Below are 14,318 nucleotides of genomic sequence, written 5' to 3' on the forward strand. Positions count from 1 at the left end.
ATACTAGACATCAAATACTAGACATCTTAGATAGTTCGAAAAACAGATGCCAGAGTTTAGAGCAGAGTTGGTTATGATGTGACCTAGAAGGGGAAAATAAGTTGCAGACTGAAAAAGGCAGAGCGAGAGCCATGGCTGATTTCTGCTTGTATCCAAGGCTGCAGCTGTGGTAGAAATAAGACCCTTTTTGGTTGTTAATGCTGTGAACCTTCCACCATAGGCTCAGGTATATGTAAATAACCCATATATCATAAAGACACAAAGAATCTTTGCTGTGCCTCATTTTGAAAAGGAAATATGCCCCTGGAGCCCCTGGAATCTTGCATCACTCAGAGATTGGGGTGGCATGAACAACACTTTCATGGGTTTTTTTGCATACTGCTTTGAAAATTTAGCAAAAATCAGCATATGAACGGCACAAACAAACAAACAAACCATATCCCCCTTATGCAACAACTGATGAGGTGAAGCAAATTACAAGTGATTTGAAGAATATCTCTTAACCTCTCTTGTGGCATCAGGCTCCCTTGTGAATGCCTGTTTTATGCTACATAATGCACTTGGTAGAGACTAATTTTAAATTTGAAGGACTGGCTGGGAGTGAATGTACATTTGCATATAGTTCCAGATTTGCATATAGTATCTAATACACCTTTTGATCACTTGTAAATGAATGTAGTCTTGAACAGGTGCATTAGCATGCCTATAGAAAAGGAAGCGCTCTCTCTCTCTCTCTCTCTCTCTCTCTCTCTCTCACACACACACACACACACACACACACGATGGTCCTTTCCAATATAAAATATGCTGGTGGCAGGAGATGAAAAGCAGGAAAATGCTGCTTTGTAGTGGTTCACAATGCAGGTGTACACATTGTCCTCACAGAGATGTATGGAATTTAAACAGTAACGTCGCTATATCTGTAAAAACATTTCATTTCATTAAAATCGCCTCCATCAGTCTCCCTGACATGCCACCTTGTATTTGCAGAGAGTTTATTAGGGGAGCATTTCAGCATTTGATGACCTGTGTGAAGTGGTCCAACCCATCAACAGACATATGTGTTGAGTCTGCCGATTGTATCTTCCAGCACTTAGCCTAGATATTTCTTATGCACCATTCTGCATTAATGAACTAGTTTAGTAACTTGTTAGTTATCCTTTTTTTGCAATATGTGGAAGGATGTAAGAAATACAAAATAGTGTTGTATGCTTACAAAAAATATGAGAATTTGCCAGTTTTATGTACTCCCAGTTAGTTGCTTAGAGCAATAGGCAACAGCTAGTTGTTTGGGTAAACTAGAATCCTGATACCGTACTTCTTTTCTTTCAACAGATTCTTTGTGTAAATTTTCCTTGTTCATTATCATATGCAGTAAAACAAAACGTTGGTGGCTTGGATCGTAGGACATTAAGTTAAGGAAGTACATGGAAGGAAGACTTGGGAGGGTGCATAGGGAGTCCTGCTCCCTATGCACCCCCCAATAAAATCATATCCAGGATGGGGGAGGTGTCAAGGGGATCTTCCATAAAAATGTAGGGTGAGGTGAGCTGCCATGGGGCTGCTTTGAGAAGGCAAGGAAGGACATCTGTATTCCACAAACTTCCTCAAGTTGTCTTAGGAGCCAAGCCAATGCCAGATTCCACATTATGCAGTAAAGCACGCATCTCTTTCTCTTTCGGGTGTGTGCACGCACAGAAGTGCACGCACACACACACACATGTTTGTTGGAACGCTACTTTTCTATTAGGAGAGTGAAGCAGAGATGGTTGAAAATATAACCACTATATATAGTTTCCTTAAAAATGTTTAGCTAGCTACTTAAAATACATAGTAGCTTAGCTGGAAAAGAAGGCAGCAACTTGTGTGGGAATCACATTATGCACAGTTGACATAGCTGAAGCTGATAATTGTGTATCCAATCATGGCACACTGACTTCTTCCAGGAAGTAATTTCAGCCAGGATAAGAATTCAAAGAAGAAGATGCCAAGTCAGCAGGCTAGTACTGTAGATAGAGTTGAGCCAGTGCTAGTCATTGAAGTGTTGGGGTGTTACGATTCCTCAAAAAGATGTGTGGCTCGCCAATTTATATAATTTGGCAAGAAGCAATGATTTCCCTCTTGTGAGGAGGCGATTCTAACCTCCTTGTTAACCAAAATTAGATTTTGTTTCCTTTCTGCTTACGTGTATGTGTGTCCTGCCTCTTAAGACATGCTGTATGTATCCTTTCTTCATTTCACTACTTGACTAGCATAACAAAGAGAAGGTTATTCTAACAGCAGCTGTAGAGAATCATAAAAGTAAAAAAAAAACCCCACTATTACCACAGTTACCAGAGATCTGCCCTCACATCACCACATATATTCAGATCCATTAAGACAACAATTGTGGGGGGAAAGCATGTGTGTTCTGTACACTATTAACATATTCACCCCCTCCCCAGGAGTGGGGTATCCCTTACCCAGGTGGGGTAAAGCAGGATAGCCCAGTATGGAAGTTGCAGTCAGTAATTGAGAGGAAGGGAGGTGGTGAAGAGACCAGCATGGTGCAAGTACAGCAACAAAGCTAATTTGGCATTGCTGTCGCTGTGTCCGCACTGCACCGGCCTCCCTATTGCCTTGCCCTTACCAACAGTGACGTCTGCATTGGGAAGTCAAATAAGTACCACCACCCTGCCAGCTGCCATTCCCCACCCTCCACATTAAAAACCTGAGCCATAAGACTCTGGAAAATAAAAGAATCCAAGTAGGACCTGCAACAAAAATTTCTAGCATGAGCTGCTCCTCTTCACAGTGCCACACATCTATACCTTCTGCCAGGATACTCCACCTCAGTTTTCCATCTCCATTTCTTCCCTAGAGATTCTGACATTCGATGGTGGTTGAGCATGCTCAGAGTTTTGTTTGTTTCTTTCAGTAGCTGTGTTTTGGCTACATACCTGCCATAACTCTTGAGTTCACTGTTGTGTGGTCGTGCACACGCGCCATGATGTTGATTGACACCATTTCATTTGGGGAGGGGGGACATCTTTCCTGTTCCATTCCCCAGAACTTAGAGATCTTTCTCTAAGTCATACCTGTGTAACACCATACTGCCCCCCCCCCCGCCCCTGATTCTGAGGCAGGCAGCTTTGCTCACTGAAGATTTGCTGCTCTTTCTGCCTTTTCTTCTTTTTTAAAGGATCACAGCTGAACAGAAGCTGTCACTAGGGGAGAGGTTCAGAATGGCATTGCAAACAGAAGCTGGTCCCCAGGAATCCTCTCTCTCTCTCTCTCTCTCTCTCTCTCTCTCTCTCTCTCTCTCTCTCTCTGATTCCAACCCTATAATTCTCTCATATAATAAAGTTCAAACGCTTTCCAAATAAATAGACATAGCAGATTTTTAGTGAACTTTTAAAATTAGTATTTTAAAATGAATTATAATTATATATCACAGCATACTCCAGTGTGCTAGATTTTCTTCTTTCTTTCTTTTTCTGGACTTAGGAAAAGCGGGACTGTAAAAGCATTTGAATGCTTAAGATAGAAAGGAAAGGACAGTGGATTTATCACATTCTTTCACTGAATAACCACCACCACCCATCCCTTTTCAGATAAGAAGTAAGAGCTCTGCTTGGTGTTTGGGCTCTTGTTTTGATTTTAGTAGGACTGTACCAGTGCTAGAAATGGCCTCATTGGTATAATACAGGGGTGGCCAACTCCCAAGAGACTGCGATCTACTCACAGAGTTAAAAAACTGGCAGTGATCTACCCCCTTTTTTGGAGTTCAGGTCAAAGTTGTTGAGTTTTTAAGGAAGGTGGAAGGCCCATTTTGAGGGGGTTCGGGTCAAACTTGTTGATCTACCAGTGATCTACTGCAGACATCCAGTGATCTACTGGTAGATCATGATCTACCTGTTGGACATGCCTGGTATAATAAATCCATTCAGTGCATTTGCCTAACTGCAAATTATTCAAGGAATGAAACTTCTGTTATGAGGATGACGTCTTATGGTTCTAATTACACATTGGATGAAGTTCTGTTTTCCCTCTCCCCCACTTCATCTGGTGTCTCCCCCCAACCCTCGGTAAAATCAGCTGAGTCAAATTAGATTGGAAGGAATGGGCCAGAGACAGTTTGCTTACACCTTTCCCTTCTTCAACTCAAAACTGCTATCTCACCTATTGATTGGGGGGAAGGTTTGGAGAGATGGGTTCATTTGAACCTAAATGTGGGTGAATCACTGAATTCCTACGGCAGTCGCTCTCAGAGGTAACCATCACAAGGGAGCAAGTAATCTTTACATGCATTTACAATCCTTTAAAAACAACAATGCTATCCTCTGTCCTATTATTGCTATCATCATCATCCTTGATTCATCACCTTCTAAACAACTGACTCAAGGTAATGTACACTGAAGATATTACTGAGACTACACTTGCCTTTGACATAAATTCCAGTGGTTCCAAACAATGAGCGCTAAGAATCAGGAGCAGCACTTGGCAGTAAATCCGAAGATTACCTGCTGAAGCGCTAGAGGGGAACACCTTTTGATGTGGGTTAGTTAGTTTATAAAGTATAAATGCCAGCTGTGCATTTTATTGCATCTCCCCCCCCCCGCCCTCTCTCTGTAAATCTTGTGTTTAAATATGAGACATTGACTGTTGGGTGGAGTATTTAGCAGGAAATACTCTACACAGAGTAATCATTGTTCTGCTCATGTCGCTGCATGTAGTAAATTAGCAACAGGGTCTGTTAACTGTTGTTGCTTACACTTCACTTTGACATTGAGCTAAAACACTTATTGCATCACTTTATATATCGAAGGTTTCTCAAACTGGATTTCCAACCTTTTCTGTTAACTGCTTTTTCAAAAAATAGCCATATTGTATTTCCTATAACACATTTGCACCTTCCATTATTTTGTAACAAGAGAGGCACTCTATCTCATGCTTTGTAGACGATTGTAGGCAAATTAAAGCTCCTTTAATGACAGGAACTTAAGCAGGGGTGGGTTGTTGTTGGTGGTTTTTTTAAAACTTGAGATATCTTGCCCAAGGGGACTCAGAAACATGGAGGCAGAAGTCCTCCTGTCATCAAATCCAAACCTTGAGGGGCATGTGCTCACTTGTGAATTATATTCCTGGCATGATGAATGAAGGAAGAGGAGGATATTACTCAAGCGTACAAATGAGACATGGGATACTTGTGACCCCCCTATCTCTGTGTCAATAAGAGAGAGCTTAAAACACCTCCCCCCAAAACACTTGTTGTAAATTAGTATGATAAATCTATCATAGTTATTTACAACATGTGCTGGGGGTGAGTTTTAATGCTGCTCCTCCATTTTTAATAAGAGGTTTTAACTTTGATTTTGTATATTACTATATCTTTATGAATTTTGCCGGGGGTGGGGGGGCGTTGTTTGGGCCCTGAAATGCAGCTTATAAATAATGATGTAAGGCTTGGGGAATAAGACATGATGAGGAAAGGGTGAAAGATGAAGCTCTGAGCAAAGCTGGGTTTGGCTTGCTTATCCATCCTTGCTTCTGTGAGCCTGGTGGCCTCTCTGTGCACTAAAGGAGCACTCACTGCACCTATAGTCACAGCAACCAGAGAACATAAAGTCACATGCTATCGGCTGGTCAGCAGTTTAGCATCCTTGTCTAATGCAAATCAATCTGATCATGCTGCTAAATTCAGAATGGAAAGTCTTGTTTTTCTTAATTTTAGAGGGGACTGGATTAGAATTGGCAATTAATAGTACTTAAAAAAAATACTAAGCAAAATAAGAGGTCTCTTTTTTAAAATAAAATAAAATAAAATGCTAAAACAATGAAATACTCCTAGGAATGAGCACGTTGTGAAATTGAATTGACAGCTCCTATTATCTAGCCCAGCAGAACGTCTGCGTGTATAAAAAGTGCTAAGTACTGTGAGTAGGTGGATGCAAAAATGGTCTTTTTTTTAAATTCAGGTTTTTGAATTCTTCCTGTATTGGACTTCTGATATTTTAATAATAGCTGGTTATGTCAACAAAACAGCTGATCCCTGCAATAAAAAGGTACAAGTTATTGTAAGATGCAATTTTGCGTCCATTGACTTTAATGGGATTTAATAGCTTATTTGTGAAAAGAATTGCAGCCTTAGGCTACAGTCAGCTCCTGTTTCCACCTTCCCTTTCACCTCTCACTCATGTTCCTCTGTACACAGAAGTTTTCTTCTTCTGACCACCTCTTCATGTCAGTAGCCCTTCTGCGTACGGAAACCAGAAATTGTGGGAAAGTTGTGTTTGTCTAACACTTTGAATTGTGCTCGGAAATGTACTGGGAGCCAATGTAGATCTCTCAGGACCGGTGTTATGTGGTCCCAACGGCCCCTCCCAGTCACCAGTCTGGCTGCCGCATTCTGGATTAATTGCAGTTTCCGGGTCACCTTCAAAGGTAGCCCCACGTAGAGCACATTGCAGTAGTCCAAAGTTGAACCCAATGAATGAGCTTCAGTTAACTCTTTGTTGGATTGTGGCCCCTGTGTCTCTTTGGCTTTCAGCAGTGGGGTGTGGAGCGAACCCTGAGATTTTAAATTAAATTTAGTGCAGCTTATGCATTAATGTTGAGCAATGTGTGTTTCATACTTGGAATAGAAACAAATGATCTACAAATGTATTTGGTTGTAGTCAACTAAGTCCTACTTGGAGTAGGCCCATTGGAATTAATGACACTAAATTACTACATGCAGGTTCCGCTATCTAAACACAGTGCATTCCCAGGAAATCATTCATTAGGTGACCGTTCACATAACAAGCTGATGGTTTCCATTATTTTTTATGGGACTATTTCTAATGTGTGATTTGTCCGATCTCTCTCTTTCCCTGGTTTCTGCCCCAAACTGCTGCAGCCAACCAGCAAAAGACAAAGAGAGGAAAAACGACTCCCTGTCTGATCTCTCATGCTGCCTGATTATAATTCTTTGTGCTTGGATAACTGAAATTTCGGATAATGAGTGTTCCAATAGCAGTAACCTGCATGTCCATTAATTTCAGTGGGTCTTACTCTATTAAATACCAACTGTGGTAGTGGTATTACTGCTAAAGGGTAGGATAACAAATTCACTACTTCGAACGCTAGAAACATGTTGAAAATGATGCATAATATGCACATTAAATAATGTGAATGGCATGCACTTGAAAAAAGCCTTGTTTCATCTCTGCCTGGTGTCACTGGAACATGAGTCAACCTGTTTAAGGCTTATTCCATGCAACAGAGAAGAGTAAGTGAACTAGTGTATACAAGCGAATGAAGGATTAGTGATGAGATAATATGAAAAATTAAATGGGAACATGGTTGCTGGCATTTGTAATGGCATTTTTATTAGTGCTACCTGAACTGCGAATTAGAACAACCAAATTACAGAGCACCCCACAGGACTGAAAGAGGGAGGTATTGTGCAAATACCTAGAGAGCGGAGCATTGTTAGGCACAGCTGTCTGGCTTTCAGATCAGGCTTAGGAGCTCCCTTCTCCTCATAGCAAAATAATTTTGCTTGCAAAGGAAAAATGCTATAGTGCTGCTGGTACATCATTTCCAACTGTTAATACATTGGTCTCTCATATTATAATTTGAAGCATGGTATGTTCCATCAAATTTTATTACTGTTGAAAAACTTGTTTTTGCTAAAATAAAGAAATGATAAAGATACAGACCCCCCAGAACTCTGATTCAATTTTGTAGTTGTAGTAGTTAGCTTTCTTGCAGTAGAGGAAATACATAAGGCCCAATCCTGTTCATCAGTTAGTTTACCGATTGGGCCAATATGAGAAGTGGTCTGCCAGCAAGTTCTCTTGCCACACATACCACTTCCTTTGCAAACATTTTGCTTTCAGGTGTTATTGAAGGATAATTGTGTGTGTGTGTGTGTGTGTGTGTGTGTGTGTGTGTGTGTGTGTTTTAAAGGTTTGTATTAGGTATGCTTTCATAATTGTAAGTCACTTTGATACCTTTTGTACTGTGGCCATCCTTCTGTGCAGTGTACCTGTGGAATATTCTGTAGTGCACTGCAGTGGAACCAATGATCTGAGAGTATAACATGACTTCCTAGGTTCTTACATTCTGACACAAAGTTAGGTGAAGGAGTCACTTTTTAACTGCAGATTTTGCTGTTTCGTTAGCCATAAACTCACATCACCTGTTCCAAGATATTAGTGAACAAACTGTTTTGTATTTATACTTTTCTCCACACTTCAGTCATGTTGTTGTTGTTTAGTCGTTTAGTCGTGTTCGACTCTTCATGACCCCATGGACCAGAGCACGCCAGGCATTCCTGTTTTCCACTGCCTCCTGCTGTTTGGTCAGACTCATGTTGGTGGCTTCGAGAACACTGTCAGTCATGTACCTGCACATAATGTACACATGGTGGTGGGAGAAGTAATTTGGCCCAATGACCATTTGGCACTTAGAAGTTGCATGTTTGTCGTGTTCCTTACATCCACTAGCAGATATTCCCGAACCACAGATTATGTGTCTCAGATATATGGGAGGTAGTATAACAAATATGGAAAAACAAACTATGGTCATGGTTCAAGCAAAATATAACAATCTTCCTCATTCGGTATTGAAGCTGGGAATCTGTGAACATACTGAATGCTCTTTAACTGCTGTTGCACTTTATACTGCAAGTGTTTTTCTTAGTGGGTGGGTCTGGATGATAGCCAACTGGAAATTTTCACAGCATTGCAGAATTGTACAGTGCACTTATTGCTTCAAATTGTACGGTACCATGCAGACTTATGACGTACAGGTATTCCAAATAACAGCTCTGACCATGCACATGTTTATGTGTGGGTGGCCCCTTCACCCCTGTGTACTAAATGAAGCACAGATCCAATGCCGATATCGTGACAATATAAAACCCTACCTTTGCGGATTACTTTGCTTTGGTGGAGCCCCATGTGTTTATGTGTTTACCTATGTCATTTTATTAAGGCTGTATTCTTAGTTTTAGATTTTGATTTATGGGAAATTGTTTTACATTCGGTTGTGTATTTTTTGATGTGGTTTATGTATTGTTTGTGACTTTTGTAATTGTGCTATTGCTGTATTGTTTTGATATTCGATTGGGAGCCGCCCAGAGTGGCCGGGGAGACTCAGCCAGATGGGCGGGGTACAAATAAAAAATTATTATTATTATTATTATTATTATTATTATTATTATTATTATTATTACCAAGCAAGTCTCATCTCAATTGTGGTGGCATGGAAATCTATACTGCAAGCACAGCCAATCATTAAGCTTGGGAGCCAGGAGTGAGATCCCCAGTCTGAATTTTATTTGGTCCTTTAAGCTTATAGAAACCTATTGACAATTTGTCAAGTAAGTACAGCATACAGATTTTTTTACTCAAAAAATATTCTATTTTATTTGAAAGAGAGCACCACTGAGGGCCTGTGAGCAATCCAGCAATGTCTGCAAATTCTTCAAGGTGAAGGATAATCTGGGACTCCCAAGTGACGACAGTGAATGTTGTGAGTAAGCTATGCAATAATCATTACTGAATTCTTCCTCTGTAAATATTTTTGGCATTGAGTAATTATAATAAAAAGAGGATAGCTTTACTGACACCCAAAAGACTTATTTGGTGATGCCTTTCAGTTATTTAGAGAGCACCATGCACTTCATTACCACTTGAAGCCATAATTATTTAACGTGATGATGTAATGGAGGGTCGCGGGTGGCGCTGTGGTCTAAACCACTGAGCCTAGGGCTTGCTGATTGGAAGGTCGGTGGTTCAAATCCCCGCAATGGGGTGAGCTCCCGTTGCTCGGTCCCTGCTCCTGCCCACCTAGCAGTTCGAAAGCACGTCAAAGTGCAAGTAGATAAATAGGTACCGCTTCAGCAGGAAGGTAAATGGCATTTCCGTGCACTGCTCTGGTTCACCAGAAGCGGCTTAGTCATGCTGGCCACATGACCCGGAAGCTGTCTGTGGACGAACGCCGGCTCCCTCAGCCTATAGAGCAAGATGAGCACACAACCCCAGAGTCATCCGTGACTGGACCTAACAATCAGGGGTACCCTTACCTTTACCTTTAATTATGTAATAGTCTGTGGTGTTCCCTATTTTTCATATGGGACATGGTTTCCTTTCAGTCCTCCACAAGCATTGTAACCCTTTTCCTTGGAGGACATTTCTCCCACACATGAATAACCAGCTTGATCTCTTAGATATGAACTGTACGAAGATTCACAAAACAGATAGCTAGAAGTGTTCTATGTCTTGGTACACCTGCCAGTTTATGATTCCTCAAAGAACTGAAATTTTGTTCAGATGTAATATGAATAATACAGCAGATGTATTTCAGCAGTAAAAATGTGATACCAGAAAGTGCCATATATGAACAAGGTTTTTGTTTGTCTTAGCCGTTAAAATTATTTTACAGGCGGCAACCATTACAGGCACATCCAAATGACACATGTTCGCCAGTGCATGAGTCCTTTTAGACCCAGAAGAGGGCAGAACAGAGGCGGGGCATAGGAGGGCGGGGCACACTTACATGAGCTCTGCCAACCAATGTGGGGCAGGGGGTGGGAACAGAACCCTGATGCAAAATGGTCACTGCCTGTATATAAATTTCACCTCTGACTCTCAAGCTCTACTTCCAGAGACTAATAACACTAACTTCACACACACACACACAGGCATAAGGCTGCAGTCCTGTGCACACTTATGTTATTGAAGGCAGATATTGAAATGTAACTTCTAAGTAAACATGCATGATATCAGGATATGTGTCTCACCTAAGGTGGTGGTGATGGTCTTTTTTCTTTAGAGAATGTCTATGAGGCAGAGCAATGCTAGACTTCTTTTTCTTAGAGTGATAGTATTTTTCAGCATCATGGTTATCAAGCTGTAAATTTTACCATTGCTATATAAACCCTTATCTGTTAAAATTTTACAGCTTAGTGATTTTAAAACAACAGCAACTATGGGCAAAAGTTCATACAGCATCTGAGTTCTTAACTTAGAAATATGTGTTCATATTATACTTGTTAACTGGTTAATGCTGCTAACAAATCTGGAATTCATGACAATGAAATGGGGGTTCCATAGCTAAGGGTTGGACTGATATTTTCATTGCTGGGGTGAATGCAATCAATTTCATTTTCTTCTGAAGCATTTCTGCCTCTTACCTATAATTACATCATTTCACCACCAGACACAATCAGAGCCAAATCTCATTTTAAAACACTGCTTGGAACCAGATCCTTGTATCCATCTAGAAATTATTTGTTTACAAAGCAGCATCTCTTCCCCCTCTAACTTACACCCTCCATTTTTTCTCTTTTGGATGGTAGCAAATATATTTGGCTACAAATTTAGCATTGTGAGATCCTAACCATCTGCTAAGGAAGAACACAATTTTATTTAGAAAAATAATGCACATGGTGTTATGCTTCCTTTTATACATGCAAGATATGTCTAGGTATTAGCTCGGATGGTTGGTGTCCACTGCACCTGGCAGGGCTGCTAGAGAGTCATGGGGACATGGCCAATGAGGTCATGGCTCATGACTAGTTGTTCTGGTTTTCTTCCCATTCGTCTCCTTTGCAAAGATACTCTGGACACTTAAGCATTGCAGCTATACGAATCCTTAGCACTTAACAAATTTGGAAAGTGCCCTACTTTGGTTTGGGTCCGGTTCTAGGGGTAGTCTCGGTGGCGCGGGGTGCCAGGGCGCCGGGCCAGCAGGCGGGTGCTGCGCCCACCCACCAGGGCGGGGGCACCGGAGCGATCTTCGTGCCACGGCGCCCGACCTGCTTGAGACAGCCCTGGGTCCGTACTGTCAGTTGGGGGGGGGCACCTTTTCTGATTCTCTCCTTATCATCCTCCTTTGCAATAAAACAGTGGACACTTACAATTTCATTTTTAAAAATGAACTAATTCTGGTTCAAGTTAATCCTTTTAAAAAAGGAATTAGTTGCCATTCCTGCTCATCCTTTAACAAAACAAACTAGTTCAGCTCAGGTTCAATCATAATAAGTTCGTAGTTCATAAAAAGTAAAGTTCACTGTTTGCAAAATATTTTCAGTATCCAAAATGTTATAAGCTGCTATACTGAAGTACATGGTCCAAAAGTTAAATCAGGGGTTATGGGTAACTAATAAGAAGTATTACAGGTGTATGTCAGCCTTTGAAGCTTTCCCAATAATTGTATTTCCATGCTAGAAAATTCTTACCCTGTACAGTTGTGTGCCAACCACACAGCTGTTAAAGGCACAAGGTATTGTCTGCTTTGTTCCTGGTCCCTGTACTTCTCACTGCAAGCTGCTCCTATTGGAAGAGAGGGCATCTCTTCAGCAGGGCAGATAAGGAAATGCCTCACATTCCTTTCTTTGGATTGCTTAGCAATGGTAACTGAGCGTCCTTAGTAGCAGCCCCCATCTGCCAAATAAGCCTTAGAATATTGCCTCTAGTTTTGCTTTCTAACTTTCTTCTTCCTTCCTTTCTGATTGACTTCGTTTATTTTATGAAAGCTAAGAGTCCAGGCCGCTTGCTTGGTGGGGATTGGGAGGGAGTTCTACCCCAAAATAAACTTAATTCCTCTTTAGTTCACCTGGCAATTATGGCAGTTACTTCAGAGATTTCTGAACTAGTTCAGTGAACTTCACTAAACTGATTTAGTTCATCCCAAACACTGGTTCTTCAATTTATACAGTGGACTTAAACTGTTTTAACCATTATTCCATTTCCCCGGGGAATTACTTCTCTGTAAATTATAGTTTTAGATCTAGAACTTCCATACTTACTTGGGGAAACTGGCATAACACTGATTCATGCTTTAATGTAGATAGATAGTCCCTGATAATTGTCAGGCCCAGTCACTGAGCAACTCCATGTGCTGTATAGACAGTGTCATGTTTGATTCCTGTACTAAATGGCAGAGACCCATGCACACATTTTTTCTATACACACCATTTCACTTGTACAGCATGGCAGCCATAGAGTCCCAATAGAGTATGGCAAAAATCTCTATGCAGTGTCATAAAAAAGTGTTAATTCACATTTTGCAAGGCGTTTTGAATGCAGGAAATACTCCTGCCATGGACCTTGAGAATGGCATGTTGTGGGTCTCTTGGGAGAACTGTCTGCTTTTTACCATGGCAGAATGAATGGAAAGTTTTGACACAGTTTGAAATTTTGAATTAGTCTGCTTCTAAACTTGTTTGCATCTGTTTACAGGCTCACTTCGTGCCTTTAAAAAAAACAGAAACTGCAGACTGCTGAGAGAGGCAGGGCATCCATCCATATGTCTCTGTTCTTGTAAGCAACTCTCTTCTGTGAACCACCTCGTATTTTTAGGGATGGGGCAGAAAGAGCAGGAATTGCAATTATTTGAAAAACGCAGTCTCTGAAAAGGCAGTGATTTATTCTCAGGCATTATTCTTGATTAAGAGCCACAGACAGCTGCTGCTTGCCTTTAAATAGGCATAGCTCTGTAGGCATGCTGTACATCAGGGTTCAAGGGACTAATAGATCTCTGCCAAAATCATAAGTATTTAACACCAAGTGAATAATAACTCAGAATGCCTTGTTTGCTGGTTTCTGGTTTGTGTCCTGTGCTTCCAGTACGGAGCAGAAGTTCTCAGTTGTTTTGAGCTTTACCAGTCATATGGCCTAAGACCTAACACATTTGAGTTGTATTTTGCATATCTTTGTTTTCCTCCCAGGTAGAAATGAAGGAAAGCAAAACAGTAGAAAAAGGAAGGGTATCACACTGCTTATATGGCTGTTTTACCCCAATCAGTAAGCTGTTACTGTAAATGTTTGGGGCATGAGGCATGAGTGAGGAGGTAAACACACACTTTCCTTCTTACCCAAGATATAATGGAGGCTGATAGAAAGGAACTTAAAATCCTCATAGCAACTTTTCATCCCATACATGAAGTAGATAGCTAACCAGGAAAAGAAACCAGTTTCACATTCACTCCAGAAAGCAATAAAAGAAACACTACTCTTAAGTAAACTTCACCTGGCAAGAAGTCCCATGGACATCAGGGGAATATGTTTTCAAGCTCCAAGTCTTAGTTTTGGCTGAATATTAATGGTTCAGTAGTTGCTTAAAAAAGGGATGTGTATTTGATTACATTCCACTGATCTACCTTTGGAAATCACACCTTTGCTTTATGGTGCATAAAAATGTAATGTTGGGAAAGCAATAAACATTCCTGCTTTGGAGGAAAAAAAAAAACCTATTGCAAAGCTAATCTTACAATGGCTTTGTATTATCTTATAATTCGCAATGGAACACCCGAACCTGGTAATTGGGGGGTTCCTTCAGCATTC

General features: G+C 40.8%; 1 protein-coding gene across 27 annotated transcripts in view; it reads left to right on the forward strand.

Moving 5' to 3' along the window:
* The window catches only part of ATXN1 (ataxin 1), a 202,769-nt gene that overhangs the window by 133,131 nt on the left and 55,320 nt on the right, over positions 1-14,318 (forward strand). For 21 of the 27 annotated variants that reach the window (XM_035124729.3, XM_035124742.3, XM_060277955.2 and 18 more), the window contains one exon: positions 9,405-9,501. The exons of the other annotated variants lie outside the window; for them this stretch is intronic. The gene's annotated coding sequence lies outside the window, so the exon portion shown is untranslated. The remainder of the gene's footprint in view (positions 1-9,404; positions 9,502-14,318) is intronic. 27 annotated transcript variants of the gene reach the window in all.

The sequence above is a fragment of the Zootoca vivipara genome, chromosome 8 (genome assembly GCF_965207765.1).
Source record: "Zootoca vivipara chromosome 8, rZooViv2.hap1.1, whole genome shotgun sequence".
NCBI lineage: Eukaryota > Metazoa > Chordata > Lepidosauria > Squamata > Lacertidae > Zootoca > Zootoca vivipara.